The sequence below is a fragment of the Pelecanus crispus genome, chromosome 5 (assembly GCF_030463565.1).
Source record: "Pelecanus crispus isolate bPelCri1 chromosome 5, bPelCri1.pri, whole genome shotgun sequence".
NCBI classification, from domain to species: Eukaryota; Metazoa; Chordata; class Aves; order Pelecaniformes; family Pelecanidae; genus Pelecanus; species Pelecanus crispus.
In genome coordinates this window covers 13,877,216-13,884,711 of record NC_134647.1, presented here as the reverse complement: position 1 = coordinate 13,884,711, position 7,496 = coordinate 13,877,216, and positions in this window count along the sequence as shown.

Genomic DNA, 7,496 nt, shown 5'->3' with positions numbered 1-7,496 from the left:
CTGGACATGTTCCCATGGGTCCAAACACCCTGGGGCACCCTGGGTGTTCATTTCTCTGTGTCTTGAACTTAATGAAACCAGTCAGCTGAGTCTGGGCATGGTATCTTATCCCATACCATCAAGTACAACTTAGAACTGGAGGGGAAAATAGCTGCAAAGGAATTCAAGAGGTCACTTAGCCCATCTCCTTACCAACAGCCTGAATAGTTAAACTGTTCCTGATTTTCTATGCAATGTATAGCTTCCTTGGTATTCACTTACTGTTAATCAGTGGTCTGTTCTAAAAGACCACAAGTCTTATTGTGGAGATGACTTCCAATTTTTTGCAGTGGATTTGTGATACTCCCATCTTGAGAGCCTAGAAGTAATTTAAATTTGTGGTTGTGTTTTGTTTGGGCTGGGTTTTCTTCATTTCCTGCCTCAACTGATCAGCTCCATCTTTCCCTGTGTTTTGCTTGGATATTCCCTCCAATGAAGAGAAAAATCCTCATTTTTCCATGCTATGACAGTCTCTTAAAAAGTTGTTCAGAAAAAATAGTGCTTTCCTGCTGTGGTTTTTTCCCTCTAATCTTCTAACAGAAGTCACAAGCATTACCAAGTAAAGCTTTTTATTCTTCCCAACAACTATTCTCCCTCCAGCTTTTCTTCTCTATTGCATTGTCTGGCCTGTAGTGCTCATACTTCTTTTCTGCTTGTTTTTCACAGTGCTTGCCCAGAGTCTCATACTGCTAGCTTTGCCATGCTGTGCTTTGTACTTTTCTATGGTACATCTTCTTATAATATGACTAACGGTTCCTGGATCATGGCCATACATCCTACATTCTGGATTTAAATCCTTCTTACCATCTATCTTTACTTTAATATATCTTGTGTGAATAGCCTGCTCTTTTGTAGCCATAATTAAAGTTTTGCTTCAATCCTCCTTTCACAAGCCACTTACAATTTACCATCGTCTTTTTATGAGTTGTTTGTGCTGTTCTTCTTCCTTTCACTTCAGCCTGTGCATCTCTTGTTGCTCTATCAAATGACTCAACACCTGTAGGAATTTATTTCTCATTTAATTCTGGAATTTAATCTGCAATCGGCTTAGGCTGCTCGCTATTACATATATAAGTAGCTATTGCTGCATGTTTCTCTTCATTGTCAAGTTTGGATGTCTCTTAGTGTTTCCCTAGTGCATCTTTCTAGTCCTGCCCGGTTCCCTTGGGTCAACCTTTGCTCAGCTAACAGCAGAGTTCATGAGGAACTACATATCTGTTTGTAGCCTTGACTATATTTTGTGTATTAAGGAGATGATGAGACATATGGGGCCATGAAGCATGTGGGGCTGGGATTTCGGTGCAGTGAAGAGGGGAAGGATGCAGGTGGTTTCAGGGCCATGACATGTGGTGATGGAAACCCCAATGCTCTGCTGCTGAACATACAGAATTTCACTGTGAGCCATTTCTGTATCTGCAGAAAATATCTGGGGCTTTGACCTGCAGAAGAGATGCCTCAGAGCTTCTCTGAAAGGAAGTCACAGCAGTTTAGAGGAGGTTATGGGAGGAAAGCAGAAAGAAATAAACAGTAGAAGTGCAGTAGCAAAATGTCGATCCTCCTTCAGGCAGCTCATGGCTTTAAAGTGAAAAAGGGTCTGGGAGGACAGCATGTCAATGTTATGTCTGCATTCCTGTGTGACACATGAAGAACCAGGAACTGAAGCCAGTCTGTCAAAAGGTGACGAAACTCTGTGTCCTCACAACCTTAACCACTAAAAGATGTGTATAGTTAAGGCCAGCTCTGCAGCTCGTGTACTGCACAAAAAGTTTGGATTTATGGCCAGCTGTAGATCCTGTCTAGTCACAGGTCCAGTCCCTGTTCTCATCCAGAAGTAGTAATTTTATTGAAAGATAGTGTAGCTGCAGTGTGAAGAGATTGATCATGAATGTCCATGAAAGATGCCATAGAGGCTGTATTCAAGGAGAAAGGCAGATTCCCTATGATATTTGGGAGCTGAGCAGAGATTACTTCAGTTTGACTTCAAGATCAAAAATAAATGAAAGTTTAACTATTTTATTGGTGACCAAAGGACTGCTGTTGTGAAGTGAAACATTAACAACAGAGTGAGTGCAAGCCAGGATTGCTCAACGAGGTTCATCTTCAGGCACAACAGAGCTGGGGTCGGGAAGCAGCGGGCATGGCAGAGGGGAATGGCATGCTGCAGGCTGCAAAGGAAGCCCAAGCTGGTGAGAGAATTTTTTAAAGATTTATTCTTGCTAATCATAGGAGAAACTGAAGGCAAAAAAGCACCAGGAGAGACAAGAAGTTTCTCTGATTTTTACAGGTTGACTAATGACCAGATGACAGGCTCTTAAATACAGATTAAGTACTTGATATTGTTAGTGGTATTAATCTAAATACCTTTACAATTTTCAGTCTATAAGGGCTGGTGAATAGAGCAGAGATGCGGGTCTGAAGACTTCTGGCATATCTTCCTGGTTGTTCATGTGATTTGATACATCATTTTCTTAAATTACTTTGAAGTTTGAGAGAAGTCTGCAGGTAATGGAAACCAGTCTTGATCCATCTAAATCAGTTAAGCCATGTTCTTTCCTGTAATCAAAGAATTGGAGAAAATAAACCAAAAGAGACCTGGAGAAGATATCTTATCCATCCAGGGCCAGGTCATGAAGCCCAAAGTGTTGCTGGTACACATTCATCTAGCTGCTTATAACCTTATCTTTGAAAAAGAGAAAGAGGAGAGAAACACAGATATGGTAAAAGGGTTATAAAAGTATGGCCAGTGTATATGAATTCAAAGTAAGACTCATTATTAAGAGACCAGTGTGGCTGAGCTGAAAATCAAGAAGGGATTGTACCACAAGATGAATGCAGATAAAAATGAAGAGATCAGTTGAGTATAAACAGATTAATGTCCACAGTACTGCAGCAGGAACCAGTGAGAATCTGAGGACTGTAAATGCAAAGGGAAAATGCAGATTGTCTTCCTGTGGATTTGGGAACCAGAAAAAATTAAATTATGAACTGAAAGTCATAGAAAAATATATTCATGGGAACTTCTGGCTATGCAAGGCATCTGGTAGCTGAATATTACATTTAAGCATGAATCATCCTGCAGATTCCCCACTTGCATGAAGGATAACTCAGAAAAGAGGAAATTTTACAGAAAGCAGTCCTTGCTTTTGTGCTTACCAGTTGAATTTGTTTTGCACATGATTTTCCTAAAACTTCAGGAGGGCACCTCATCCATCTGCCTGCTCTGGGACAGGGCCTGATATTTAGCCAGTCCCTAATACATTCTTATATAAAAGACATTAGGGATTGCCTGAACCCTGCAGCCCCAGCCACACCACCTCTGTTCCAGTGCTCATCTGTCCTTGCAGAAAGGGAATTTGGCCAAAAGCAGCCCTGAATCTTCTTTACTGAAAACAAAGTCAGTTATTTTTCTCATCTTATCCTTGATAAAAATGGAGAATAGTTGGTCTCTATGGCTGCTTTTCCTGTCAATGGGTAGGGGTAGCATTTGGTAGTCGTCTTCCCTGAATTTCATCTTTTTCATTCCAGAACCGCAAAGTGGTTTCTCCCATTTAGCAACATCATTTTGAGTCCATACCCTGTTCTCCCCCAGGCTTGCTCCATCCTGGCTTCAGACACGAACATGAGCAGCATGCTGGCTGTGCTGATGTTCTCTTTGCTCATCGAAAAGCTGAGGACCTGTGTGTTTCATGTCCTCCTAATCTGATGGAACATCATTGATAGCTACTCTGAAAGGGATTTCCCAGTTGTCCACTATATGGGTATTTTATCTGGACCCTCTTTTCCTTGTGAGACATTAGAGACACTAGAGTTGGGTTATAACCCATATATCACATCCACAGCTGCTCTAGCTGTTACACCACATACCCTGTCTCCAAAGAATAAAACAGTCTGGTTTGAAAGCATTTTTTCCAATCCAAAATGACTGTTTTGTAATCCTTATTCTCCTTTTGGTGCTTAGAAGGGATTATCCGATCAAGTATCTGTCTATGGAGAAACATGCCTGGGTTGTCCTAACCTGCCTTTTTGTCCTGGTTTCAGCTGGGATAGAGTTAATTTTCTTCCTAGCAGCAGGCATAGTGCTGTGTTTTGGATTTAGTAGGAGAAGAATGTTGATAGCACACTGATGCTTTAGTTGTTGCTGAGTACTGCTCATGATAGTCAAGGACTTTTCAGCTTCCCATGCTCTGCCAGGTGCACAAGATACTGGGAGGGGGCACAGCCAGAATAGTTGATCCAAACTGACCAAAGTGCTATTCCATACCATAAGACGTCATGCTCAGTATAGAAACTGGGGAGAGTTGGCTGGTGGGCAGCGATCGCTGCTCAGGAACTGGCTGGGTATCAGTTGGCGGGTGGTGAGCAATCGCATTGTGCATCACTTGCTTTGCATATTGTTGTTGTTGTTGTTGTTGTTATTATTATTATTATTATTACCTTATTTCAATTATTAAACTGTTCTTATCTCAACCCAGGAATGGTTTTTTCACTCTTACTCCTCCGATTTTCTCCCCCATCCCATTGGGGTAGGGGGAGTGAGCGAGCGGCTGCGTGGTGCTTAGTTGCTGGCTGGGGCTAAACCACGACACTTTTAAAGGCAGTGGTGATGCTTGTCCTGCTTCTGTCCTTCACAAGGGAAGTGGTTCAAAAACTACTTTCAGCACTTGAAGGTGAACTTCATCAGGCTCTAATGATCTGAGCACATTCGTGTTATCCAAATATTCTTTAAAGGTTTTTTGTCTCATTTCACCCATATTCCTACAGGTTCATTTTAATGGTGTTATGTATCTTGTTGCAATTTAGTTTTTTTTAGTGAAGACAAAGAAAAAGGACACAACTTTTCTGGCTTCTCTGGATGAGCTTTTGTTTGCTCGTTTTCTAGTTTAAATAACAGACTTTCATTTTCTTTCCTCTTTCTCCAATATTGACAGCATTTCTAACACCTTTTTTTTATTGCCTTTTGTGTCCCCCTGCTAGCTGTAATTCATTTTGTGCTGTAGCTTTGCAGCCTCTATTGCTCCATGCTTGATCTGTTTGTTTATACTTGTCTTCAGAAATGCCACCTTATTTCCATTTGTGGTACAATTCCTTCCTGATTTTCAGCCCAGCCACACAGGTCTCCTTCTATCGAGTCTAATTCTGAATTCATTTGTATCTGAGGTGCTTGCAGATTTATTCTCTTTAACTTGTCCTTGCTGTTTGCCAGGAGTTACCATTTATTACCAGACATTTGAATTCCTTTTCTCCCTTTCTGTCTCAGAAAACCTTCTGGCAGCTAATGGCCTAAACATTTCTGCAGTGTACTTGACAAGTAATATGTTAATCCCACCGACTGATACGTTTTTTCATGCTAGTATTAAAAAAAAAAAAAAAAAAAAAGAAAATATCATTTAGCTTATGTGACGCACAGGGCTGTGTACACACTCAGAAAATATAGCTGCAGGATGCTGAAAATACTAAGGCATCACATTGCAGCAGTGTGGGAGCCCTGCACAGGGAATGGTGAAACCTTTTGTCTTCCTTTTGTATTACTCCTTTAATAACTTTGCTGCCGTGTTTGCTCTGCTTACCTGTGCAAGGCAGAATAAAACAGGCTTCTACTGGGAGTTGTCTAGAGATACTTAGGGCAGTAAGAGATACCACCAAAGGGCTCAAAAATATTCCTGCTGCTTTGAACGCAGGGACAGACTTGTAGGACTCAAGAGTGCATGCTAACCTGGTGTGCAGGAGACAGGGCCAACATGCACAAGTCTCTTCCTTGCACTGCCCCCAAAGTTGGGTGTGCTTTTGAGTCACTCTTGCCCATGGAATAGGCTTAACATACCTGAGCTCCCTGGAGGCTGTTTGTGGCACCTGAGAAGTGTGATCCAGGTGAAAAGCAAGGTTGCACGGGTGTGCAAATCACTGAGAGAGCTGAAGATGAGCAGCTGGTCTGTGGCAGTACAGAGGAGGTACCAAACTGTTGCTTTACCACTACTGGAGAAGAAAAAGGGAATAAGAAAAGGGTAGATCTTCCTGACCTCATCTGAAGTTTGGGCTGTTGGCCTCATATTTAGCTGCTCAGTTAGCAGCAGTGAAATGGGATCCCTGGGGATCTTCAGCAGAAGCAAAGCCAGTGCACATGGGGGAATGTGTCCAGCTCTGGAGCCCTCAGCACAAGAAGGACATGGACCTGTTGGAGCGGGTCCAGAGGAGGGCCACAAAAATGATCCGAGGGCTGGAGCACCTCTCCTATGAGGCCAGGCTGAGGGAGTTGGGGTTGTTCAGCCTGAAGAAGAGAAGGCTGTGAGGAGACCTTATTGTGGCCTTTCAGTACTTAAAGGGGGCCTATAGGAAGGATGGGGACAATCTTTTTAACAAGGGCTGTTGTGACAGGACAAGGAATAATGGATTTAAACTAAAGAAGAATAGATTTAGACTAGACATAAGGAAGAAATTTTTTACAGTGAGGGTGGTGAAGCACTGGAACAGGTCGCCCAGAGAGGTGGTAGAGGCCCCATCCCTGGCAACATTCAAGGTCAGGTTGGACGGGGCTCTGATCTCTAAAGGCCCCTCCCAACCCAAAACATTCTATGATTCTATGAATATGGGAAATAACTATGCTTCCTCCGTGCACTCTGTCACATCCGAGTCCCTTATCTAAGTGTTCTCCATGTCTTGTTAGCAATAACTGAAGCCAAAATAAGGATCTGTGGTGTAAGCAAAGGTCTCTTTCCTGGTTTGTCAACTGCAAACTTGATTCCTGTGATACCCAAGCTCTAGCAGCAACTCAGTGCTGGAGCTAGGGATGAGTTTATGGAGACTCCTTGTACCAGTTGCAGATTCTGGGGGTGGTCTGTATTTTTGCTGATAAGAGAAGGGGAAATTCTTTATATTTGGGAAAATTCTTTGAACATTTGCCTTTTAAAGAAGCCAAATGTAAAGGGAAGAAAAAAACTCCTGCACTGCGCTGAGAATACTGCAGAGCCACAGCCGCTGGAGATAGTTTATGGGAAGGCTGTGAATTTTGCTCTGTAATTGAAACTGGCACTGGAAGAATACTGATGAAGAGCTCTTCTATTCCTGTGGGAAGGGCATGGAAGGAGGGACAACAGGGTACCTGCAGGGAGCTGAGGCCATGTAGCTGCAGGGGGAATCCAGGGGCTCCCAGCACAGCATAGGATGCATTTGCCACACAAGGAGCCCTGTGGTGGCCTTTTGGATAACAGCAGGTAGCGATGGGGTTTGAGGCTGCTCCTGGGTGCTGGCTGTGCCCTCCGGATTAAATTGTCCCATAGGAAAAGACAAGGTCATTCCAGGAAATCGGTGCAGGTGAACCCTGGGTCACCTCACTCCTGGGGTAGCAAAGAAGTGATTTAACACAGTGCAGGCGTCCGTGACTTCCAGTGTCTGAGGGTTTGGCGTGATGAGCATGTTAGTAGTTATGACTTGGGATGGATGCATGGCTTTTCAGTGGAATG